Raw genomic sequence first — 12,125 nt, forward strand, 5'->3', positions numbered from 1 at the left:
GAGAAGAAGAAGAAGAAGAAGAAGAAGAAGAAGAAGAAGAAGAAGAAGAAGAAGAAGAAGAAGAAGAAGAAGAAGAAGAAGAAGAAGAAGAAGAAGATGATGATGATGATGATGATGATGATGATGATTATGATGATGATGATGATGATGATGATGAACAACCGCAATAATAGCAGCTGTAAAACAAATCCCAGCAAAGTGGAAACAAGGTTTTCCCTTTAGAGATCAGACAATTCATCCATGCTCTAGGATTTTTATCACAATTTATCAAATTTACTTCACCTTTTCTTAACCTTTCCTTTTGATTTAATACTCCTTCGGAGACACTAGATCCACTAAACATCACAATCGACAACAACAAAACCAAGCGTGTAAAAGAGCTCAAACCCAGGAAAAGCGTGCTCGGCGAGACAGAAAGATAGAAAGATAACCAGCAACTAGAAATAAAAACGCCAATTCTGTGATTTATTAACTGGAACTAGTACTTTAGCGTCTCTACACCGCAATGAAAACAAAGTGCCAACTGGTTAACAGCATCTTAAAAGCAATCCTGCGCTACCAAGGCCAAACATGGACAGTATACAACAGTCAACCAAATATAATAAAAGCCTGTCAAAAGAGATACCTAAGAAAAAATTGAACATCGCAGATAGAGACAGGGTGAGAAACAAGATAGCCAGACTACCTGTTGGCTCCACTTCCTGCTTGGAGTGCATACATAAACAATGAATAAAATGGTTTGGGCGTCTCGCTACTACAGAGTTATGGAGTTCTTTCAGCTCTGTATTTAGTTTTGAGGAATCTGACGTCAAAGATTTTGAGTTACAAATCATGTCAAGCTTTTAAAAAAATATCTTGACAACGGCTCCGAATAATCTTACGATTTTGATAGAGCAGATAGAACATTTGGTTTCTGTCGTCATTGTCTTTGGAACTCAAAACGGTCCAAAATTATAGATAGAACTTTGCAATTCTATTGTAGTGATCTGTGAAGATTACAACCAGATGGTATAGCAGCGAGAACATACAACGATAGATCTGAAGGACACAGAGAAAGAGGCAGGCCCAGCAACAGATGGAGAGAGGTAGTTAGAGAAACATTAGACAAAAACAAAGTTCGAATTTGGATTAGAAAGTCATGGACGTTGCCGTCTAGGGGCTGAGATATTGACTTCAGTCTAAAATTCAATTAGCATAGTTTATTTAATCTATAACATGTTAACTATCCAACTAATTACTGGAGCTTTATCTGGCACCCTTCTTTATTATTTTGACGTCATAAACAAAGAATGCTTTGCGCTTTTGTGAAAACGAAAGTTTACGCAAGAAAACATCTTTTTTAAAGATATCTTTATGCGCTGTAACTGTAACTTTGCAAATTGCTTCAATTGATTTATGAAAGTGAGTAAAATACTTTGTGGAGGAGCGTTTATATGACACAGATTGTCGAGAATTTAGTGAAGAGAGATGCAAAAAAATATTGCTTGTGATGACTCATGTTTTTGGCTGTTTATATTTCTCTGTGAATTAGAAAACCGGCCATGTTATCAGGCTCCATATTGCACAAGATCCACAAACAAAAACACGGTAGGTATAGGTAAAAGGCATGACCTCCGCATTTAGTCAAATCTCTTCTTTTTTTTTGGGGGGGGGGGGATTGTTTTACAGCGCTCGCTATTGCATAAGGTCATTTAAGCATGAGGGACACACCAAACATTTTCAGTTGGTAGGAAATTTGAATTTTGTCCGGGTGGCGGCCGAAACGTACTCTTATCGATTTTAGACAATCATTGGATCCTTAACGTGCACATCTTGCACACGGAGCCTCGTAGATTTTTTACCCGTGTCCGAAAAGTCTGGGTATAGAACTTTCCTACCAGAAGATCAGGGGAGCAGCTGAAAAACAGCAGTGAGAAGGAGCCAAGGAGTAGCAGTAGAAAGGCTGCAGAAAGAGTCGGGAGCCCAGAGGAGGGGGCAAAGTAGGTGAGGAGGTGGGGGTAGAAAGTGAAGACGAAAACAGACGACAGGATATCGCGAGAGAGCAGGGAGATGAAAGGAGACAATTTTAGAGAAGAAAACTGTTCTGTCGCTACCCGGATTCGAACCCGGGACCTTTGAATGAAAAGCGATTACCTTAACCTCTTGGCCACGAGAGCCCCCGCTCAATCTCGGATGGGACAGAACGTATGGGTGAATAGCCTTAATAACTCCGCAAAGCAATCAGATTTCAAAACGCTCTGTTGAGGAACCAGTGCCATCAGCTTCATAGTCCAGCATGATACCAACTGAGCCTATAACGGAGTGTCCATTTTTTAGTTTCGACCTGGTAATGATGATGATGATGATGATGATGATGATGATGATGATGATGATGATGATGATGATGATGATGATGATGATGATAGCAATAATAATAATAATAATAATAATAATAATAATAATAATAATAATAATAATAATAATAATAATAATAATAATAATAATAATAATAATAATAATAATAATAATAACACGTTTCTGTCACTTTCTCAAGGACGGTCGAGATGTCATGAAACCTAAACCGGTGAACCTTTTTTTAAAAGTCATAACAAAATACAATGTTTCTCGTCAATCTTAAAAGAATTTTAGTTTAGGAGCTGATAGGAGCGCTAAGAACGTCACTTCCCAAAGCACCTTAGTTTTGCTGAGTTTTGCAAAATACTGTTATCTAAAATAGTATCCCTATTCTAGTAATAGACGCATCCGATGATACATGAAAGGTTGGGACGTATCGAAAGGTATCCGGTTTGGAAAACTAGAACATGTGAACAAGAAAAAAACCGGCTTTCTCTCTCTTAAGATATATCGATTTCTGAAAAGGGACATGGACTTAAACAGAAATCATCTTTAGAACCAGGCAGCTGCAACAGAAGGTCACGGCTACAGGAAGTGGACAACCTAGACTAGTTATATATTGCAAATTATATTTCTGACTCATTTTTACACACACACATTTATATATATATATATATATATATATATATATATATATATATATATATATATATATTGTTAAAAATGTATTAATATAATATGTAGACGAATCAGCGAGGGTTTATGATAATAGTATTGCATTATCACAGAAGATACAAGTTAACGGAAAAGTGTAAAAAAAACAACAACTTCAGGCCGGTCTTTCCTTGCATTGCAACCGACATTTTCTGACAAGTCGTCATAGCAAGAGACAGAACTTCGCCGATTACTACTATAACGCTGTCGAGTATTTTGAAGAACTTCTTCTAAAAGATTTTTAAACCGGCGTCTATGGTTTAGCGGTTTGGCGCTTCGCTGTCACATGCAGAAGTACCGAGTTTGGTTCCCGAGTATAGAGAAATTATTAATAAGTATCCCAGTGTTTCTTCCCGGATGTTGTATCCCTTTCCGCCCGAGTTGGTCCTCACAGGCAAGGTAATAAACATATCTCCTGGATGATCTAACTTGCGTCTGTGTGGGGCGAAAAATCACCAACATGTAAAGAAAAAAGAGATGTGAGTGCTCTGGTGTGGTTTGCTTCTTCTTTCCTATCAAACATCTGTCGTCTGTATCTCCCATTCTTTTTTTATGTTTGTTACTCTCTTGTAACAGCTCTAATCTTCTGGCGCTCTTATGACTTTATGCAGTTGCGAGCGCCGTAAAACCTCTACTAAAACCTTTTTTTAAAAAAGTATTTCACATACGGCTTTCCGTAATGCGACGTCGTCCTAGTAGTTGCTGGAGACCAATATAAGGAAAGAGGCCGAGGACATATGTACAGCAAGGAATTTTTAAAATCCGACCTTTTTCTCATGTTGCTCAGGAAATAATTCACATCAAGCCTCCAGATTCGACTCACCCTCTCTCTATCAAATCTCCTTTACGACTCAGTTTTCTTTCTTTTCTATTTGATCTTAACTCCTCAAGCCTTTTTTGCAACGGCTTGAACAAAAAGGTTCTCTGCTTGAAAAAAAAAAAAGGTCGAGAAACTAAGATTCTGAGGGCTCTCAAAAGCCAATGGTTTCGTCTTTCAAAGCTAAGGATCAGCTAAGAGCACATTCTTGCCTATATGAATGCACAGCTATTTCACGGATCTCTTTTTTACTTTGTAGATGAATCTCTAATGTCGATAATACCTTCAAGGAAGTGGTCTTTCTGTTATCGTCCCAGTTTCTAACTCAGACTTTGTGGCCCAGTTGACTATGAACTAGGTCAATATGAAGGCTCCTGTTGTTTAGTTTTCAGCGGGGGCTGATCACTTTTAAAAAACAAAAAAAAACTTTCCTTCACCTTCCCTTGCATCTCCGCCATCTACCCTCTTTTTAAAATGACTCACATTTTTAAACTCTCTAGCTATTCCCCTTTCTCTCTCCATCTCCATCTCCCCGTCACACACACACACACACACACACACACACACACACACACACACACACACACACACACACACATCTCTCTCTCTCTCTCTCTCTCTCTCTCTCTCTCTCTCCCGTCCCCTCTCTTTCAGAAGCGATTGTTCAATCTTAGCAACAAGAGATGTTGTTAAAAATAAAAGGGCCTGAACAGACAGACCGGAAGTCGCTGAATCCCTACACTTTGATAACCTTAAAATCTTTGTACTTTCAGAGAAAGGTTTGAACTGTAGATGGTATTGTTTTAATAACCTTTCGACTCTGAATGGCTACTATGTATTGTGCAAGGGAGGTGGATGAAGAGCCATAAAATGCTCAAGACAACCAAAGTTCAAGAACGCCTTGTGAAAGATCTGAATTAGCGCTACACACATCACAGAGTGGTCTGTTATTAAAGCTAGAGTAGGTCAAATCTTATCGATAACATAAATATTTCCAAGATTCACCCGATACGTATAACTAAAACAAAAGCCAAATCGACAATGAAAAAAACAAGGTAGGCTTAATCTCCCATAATTGCCCGTGCAACAATAGGACAAATGAATACAGAATGATTTATCATATCGCTTTCAAAAGCTTTTCAAGGGTAGGGACCATAAAGGTCTCTTCCTGATTCACAAGACCCTCGGATTTCGTTCAGTCTTAGAACAGATACAATTTCTTTTTCAAATGATGTGTTTTACGCATCAACACAAGTTAAATAATCAAGAAGGTGAGCTTCTATCCTACCTGTCAGGGTCAACCCGGGCTGAGACTGAAAGGGATGCAAAGTCCCAATAGAAAGACCGAAACGCTCGATAACCCACCCCCCCCCCCCCCCCCCACCCGAGAACCGAACTGGGGTCTTCCTGGTCCAATGACGAAGGGCCCAACCGTCACATCATAGACGCCGGAGACAGATAATACAACTCACCTGAGAGCATGATACACCAAGTTGTGCTAAGATTGTTTATCATGTTATATTGAAACCTCTTCTTAACTTCCTGAGTTTGGTGCACAAATATAGCAAAAACTGGAACACATGAAATTACCGTTTTTATGAAACGAGCTCTGAACGATCTGGGTTTTTTTTTCAAGAGTTAATGAAAATTCTAAAAATGAAACTTTTGAGAACCATTACCCTACTTTTTTTAAAGTGAATGTTGTTGCTTGTTACATACGTAAAACATGATGTCTTTTAAACACCAACAAGGAAGAGTTTTTAATTGCTTCATTAAAAAGTATTTAAAAAATTACTACTCACTGGAAAGTTATGTAGGATCAAATTCTAATTGATTTAGTGCACTTGCTTTGAGAGTAGCATGTAGAGTGATCAATGTTGTATCAGTAAATCAGATAAAAAGGAGAAAAGATACTTTTTCTTGGTGCAAATTAATAAAAGTAATAATTGGCTGTATGACTAGAACAAGCAAATGTTCATCTGAAATTATGATCTCTATAAGAGCTAAGTGTAAAAAATAAATAAATACATAAATAAATAACGAAAAACATAAGGACCTAATTTACAATTCGAGTCCACACTTTGTCTTGATTATTAAAATGTATTTTAACCAACTGCGCCACATCAGGCGACATATCTTTTCTAGGTTTCCAGAGCTAAAAATAAAATTGATCGCCAAAAGGCAGCAACCAGACCACCCCTCCCAACCCCAACGCCCCACCTGGATACTCCATACATGTATATTGTGTACTCATGTGTCTACTCTATCTATCTATCTATCTATCTATCTATCTATCTATCTATCTATCTATCTATCTATCGGTCTATTTGTCTGTCTCTTTTTCTCTAGCTGTCCTTTTGACATTGCCACCACCCCCTCTTAATTTGTTTGTGTTATTGAATTTAGTTATACATATATATTTACATACGCATATGCCTATATTATGATACCATGCACACACATGGGTATGATAATAGTATTCAGTATGTATGCATATTTGTATATAATACACTGCATGATAAAAATCGATTCAATCGAGTTAGGTTCATGTTGAAAATAAAAAAAATATTTTTCTCTAAAGTCTGCTTCGCGTGTTGATGAAAGTGCCAGACAACCAGTCCCACAATACAGCGGGCTTTGCCCCGACTGTTCCTTTGTGTGATCTGGTCTCGTACTATATGTCTTATTATCAAACTTTGGCCTTCATCCTCAATTCAAGCATTCACAGCAAACACAGACCCACGCAGAAATCCTGCTATTTTAACAGCACTAGCGGATGTTTGAGTTTAGCCAATCAAAGCGAACCCGCAAGGGATTTTCACTGGATATTTTGATAGCGTGGAAACTGGAAGTGACTTTCGATAAGGGCAGAGGATTATGATGATTCTCCTGAGTGCCAGAGATCCAAGGTATCGCAGCAGCAGCTGGAGATAAGAGCTTTTTAAAAGCTGAAAGATAATTTCCAAAACAAGCTGTCTGTTCCAAGATCAGAGGATATTAAGCGAGTGCCGGTAACTATGAAAATTGCCGAGAATTGCTACAAGGAGACAATATTAAAAGAGACAGAGTGGATCAAGTTATTGTTATTGTCTTTTTTAAAAAATATTCTGTAGGTTGTTTTTGTTGTTGTTGTTGTTGTTGTTGTTGTTGTTGTTGTTGTTGTTGTTGTTGTTGTTGTTTGTTGGTTTGTTTTGTTTGTCTTTTTCTTTTTAACCTCTTTTGGGTTGCCTCCTGAAAAGAATTCTTAAGGTACAATAGTTTATTCTGCCTACTGCTCTTCGATTGCTTGCATGAACCCGTTAATCCACAATTAACAAAATGTGGCGGTACCTCAATCAAATGTAACTCTGATAATACGATCATAAATGTGGGATGTCTGAACTTTTGCTCACCAATAATAGAGGGCTTTGGGTGTATCTAATGCGCAAAATAATTAGTCACGAGGTACGTAGATATAGAGACAAATGTAATGCATGCGCACGCCGAACCTGTAGCTGAATTACAGCAATTAGCAGACAGGAAAGACAAAATCGAAACGTAGATTCGTACTGACCGTATCCCCTTGGGATGAGTATAAATAATAATCGTTACAAGAACTGCGTAGATTTCCTTGTTTGAATGTACCACAGGAAAATCTTAAGTTTGTATTGTTTCAGGAAATGCCCTAACGCTGCTCAGATTTGACTTTGTCCTCTCTGAACCGGTCATAAAATGGGAGATCCGATCCCTTAATCACGTCTTAGTGGTGAACGCCGTTTCAAACACCTGGTAATGTTCCATATCTACCGAAGATGACGAAGGCTTTAAACGACGAGACAAAGAAATATAAAGTTTAAAAAGTGTGCCTCCTCCCCACTGCTTTATTTCAACATCCCTAGTTGCTGGGCAATAAGCGTCTAATGGTGGTGCAGTTAAGCTCTTCGCCCTCGTACGCTGGAAGACCTAAGTTTGATTCCAAGTAAACAATTTTTTTTATTTCAGTCTCTGAGCTGGCACGTTGTATCTCTCTCCGTCCAAGTTGACCCTGGCCGACAGGGTCGATATCCACCTCCGTAATGATTATAGATTGCGTCGATAGGGGCGCAAAAACATTCACATTAAAAAAGCGGGGGAGGACAAAGGTGAGGAGGAGAGCGCTAGTAGCCTCAAACCTTACAATATCGTATCTATTTCATTACGTTAATGCCAGAGTACACTCGACTGGTTGGTCTTTATTTCCCTTAATGTCTCAATCGTCATGAAAATGCCAAAGGGACATGAACTGGGCACATATTTTGTCGTCCTATAGTTTTGCAAATACCGGCTCACGTGCGTGGCATTTTGATTTCAGCACAACAAAGACTAAATTCATCAATAACATATAATGAGACAAATGGCAGTAATTCCCAAGCCATTATTATTAGCGTCACTGGCAATCTTAGTAGTTTATAATCGTGTGTTATAAACATAATTAAACGAAAATAAAGGATTTGCTGCCAACGGATATTTTTATCTCTCCTGTTATTTCCAATGTTTGCTCGTCAAACTGTATAATTACATAACCAATATCGAGGCGACATTTGAACTGCATGTTTTTAAGAAACCCTGGTACGGCAAACAGGAGTGAGATGCAGGATGGGAAGAGGGAGAGGGGAGGTCGTGAGTTTTGCAGTATAAACGAGAAAAAAAACCTTTACTGTTGGGTTATGTTGGCTGCGAAAGATTAAAAACAAAAACAAAACAAAAAACAGAAGACGGTACTCCCATGTAGCTATAGGCTCCTAGAAAAATAGAAGACACCTATATCGACGACAAATGTAAACATCGCGGAATATTGCGGTTATTACGCAGTTATTACAGGCAAAATCGCAGTGGTATTGATTAAAATGCGCTGAGGCTGCAGTCTGCTGGTCTGGCAATACCTTTCTCAAGAGGATCAATGTCGCTTTGCCAATTATGAAATTGTAAACGTATTTGTGCTATACGCTGCCCCTCCCCTATCTTTTGTTCTTCTTTGTTACCTAGAAAAATCACAGACACGCACACACATACACACACACTCATACACACACACACACACACACACACACACACACACACACACACACATACACACATATGAACACACACGCACACATGTGTATATATATATATATATATATATATATATATATATATATATATATATATATATACACACACACATACACACAAGCATAAACACATACATTCTCTCGCTGTCAAATGCAGACACATTCATGCGGTGTTCACACATACAGGAGAAGTCGACGAGAAATTCGCTCTAAGATAGTGCCAATTTCGGGTTAAATCGTGACGAGCATCTGGCCTTGACTGTTGACATTATTGTGTCGGCGAGCACTCGGGGAGACGCTCGCCGAGCATTAATTTAAGACGGCGAGCATATCGCCGAGAGTCTCGCAGAGCGTCTTGCCTAGCAATTAGTTTGAATCCTGGCCACTTGCAGAGCCAAGAAACGCAGCGGCCGAGTAAATTTCACACGTAAGCAAACTCACCGACCATGCTGACCATCTAACCGAGCCGTCGCCGAGTTAGTCTGCGTGCAATGTTATAATACAAATAAAGAGAGGGGCAAAATGTTTATGCTCATTCCTTCAACATGCCTCATATGACACAGACAATGGATGTATACTTCATGTATACATAATAATGGTGACCTTGCTGTTGTGCTTGTGCAAGAAGAGGAGAAGAGGAGGAAGAGGAGGAGGACCTGTTGGGTTAGACCATGGCTCATAAAAACTAAGGACAGTTTGAGAAGCTGATGGCTGAACTGCAAGTTGAAGATGTTGCATCCTTCAGGAACCTCCTCAGATCTTCTCCAGAGTTTTTCCAAGAACTACCGGAGAATATTATCACCACCATTCACAAGGCAAACACTTTCAGGAGGCAGTCACTGGAACATGACATCAAGCTGGTTGTCACTCTTCGATACCTGGCAACAGGAAATAGTTACGTGCTCGTCGTGTCAACTTTTGCACTCGGCGCTTGAGTAACTCAGACTCTCCGTGCAAGAATTTTACACAGCGAGCAATAATTTAAAACGCAGAGCATAAAATTTAACTCGGATACCATTCAGATCTCGTCGGTGTGCAACTGTCACTCGGCAACGTATGCAACTTTGCACGCCGAGCTATTTCTGACACTCCTCGACGAGTCCTCCCCGAGTTTTCCCCGAGCGAGTTATTGACTCGGCGACCCATTTTTCGCTCGCCGAAAATTTTAAGCATGTTTGAAAATTTCGGCAAGCTTCCCGTGTAATAATTTCACACAGCAAGCATGAAATATCACTCTGGGAGGGAGGCCAATTGCTCTGCGAAATGTATCCAGAGTAGCCTCGAACTGCTGGACTTAGAAATTTGTTCTTAATCGGCTTCGTTACTCCAGCATGTGTTGACACCGCATCACACGCGCACACACGCGTAGACCCAAAGAAATAAATAAATACGACCAATAAACTCTCTTTGAGGAAGAGGAGCGGGGAACAGCGATTGTACTAAGCGAACATCTTACAATAATAAACATGTACGAGACATTGTATCATACGTCTCTGTGTGTCTTTCTAATACCCCTACGCAGACAAATGTGCACACATACCCGTAAGCACCAACACTCATAGATGCACTCATACACACACACACACACACACACACACACACACACACACACACACACACACACACACACACTCACACATCCAAAACTACCGCTACAACTACAGCCACCGTCTTTGGGAGGGGGGACTTAAGCAAAGCGAAACGCTCTTGGGACATCCAGGACACTACAAAGGTAGCCATACAGGCCATTCCGGGTCACCCTGAAAAGTACAGCTAAGGGGGGTCTGACAAAGCTGTGATAAGCATAGCAAGCAGACTGGAGCTTCTGTTTGCAAAAAACTTTTTTTTTTTTTCCAAAATGATCAAATAGAAGACATTCCAAGAACACGCCAACAAACTGGACAAGAATTGCAAAGATCACAACATGAAGACTATCCCAAAAAAACCCAGAAGCGACGTAAAACCAGAAAAATATAAGGGCCCACTAAACATTACAGTCGACAACAGCAAAATCTATCGAGTAGAAGAGTTCGTATCCCTGGGTAGTGCGGTAACCCAATACAGAAAGATAGGCAGAGAGCTAGAAACCAGAATTAAAAAAGGTCAATGCTGTGACTACCAACTGGCACCATTACTTTCAGATTCCAGCGTCATAGTGGAACCAAAGCGCCCACACATTAACCACATCTTCATATATGGACAATAAACATTGGCAGAGAACAAGTTGGCTTAACTCCTTGCTATGAGTTCATAGATTAACAACGAAAACAAAGGTTTGGACATCAGTCAAGACTACCACAAGAAAGTATAGCAGCGAGAGCATGCAACTAGAGGTCATATGGATAATGAGAAAGGGGCTGGTCCAGGAAAAAATTGATAGAGAATATCACAAAAATATTAGACAAAAACAACATAACCTTGCCAAATGCGATACAAAAAAACAACAACTTAGAAAGGCGTTGGCTTCTGTCCCTTGACACCATGAGATAACAGAGGCCAAAAAAGTAAAAGTAAAGTTAAGTACACGATACAAAAAGACTTGGTCTATGCTCGGACAATGAAGTCTTTGGGATTGAAAATAAAATTCTGTGTGCAGTGTGGCCGTTCCAAACCACACACTCAAAGACCTGACCCTATAATATGTGGACAACACCCCCCCCCCCCCCAATTCCCCACCTTACTATCAGGTCCAGTTTCACTTGACTTCTGTATCACAGGACAATAAACCCCCAAACAACCCGTACAAGCCTTGAGGGAAATGTAATAGATGTAATGAATAATGTATCCCGTACCGGCCACGGACTCCCATACGGCCTGATGGAAGCATTATCATTTGTAACCCGGTTGGATTGACCTTGCAAGCAGAGAGAAGTGAATTTACGACGCAGTGAGATTCTGCTCCACAGGGTACGCACTTGTTAATATATACAAACTATAATATACATTTCAAATGTTAAAATCAGCTACCCCCTACCTTCCATTAATACATTTTGTTGCTGGTTCGAGAGACGAGAAGAGCCTCTTGTGGAGGAATCTTAATTCCCTACTAGATACACAATGGTCTTTAAGATGTTTGGCCCGAGACTGTCGGTTTTTGAGATTTTTTGCTCAGACTGTGAGACAAGTAAGAAGGAATATAGGGCGTGAAGAACTGAGACGCTAAAAGGCACATGATATGGGAAACATTA

The sequence above is a fragment of the Aplysia californica genome, unplaced genomic scaffold, assembly GCF_000002075.1.
Source record: "Aplysia californica isolate F4 #8 unplaced genomic scaffold, AplCal3.0 scaffold00553, whole genome shotgun sequence".
In the NCBI taxonomy this organism is placed as follows: Eukaryota; Metazoa; Mollusca; class Gastropoda; order Aplysiida; family Aplysiidae; genus Aplysia; species Aplysia californica.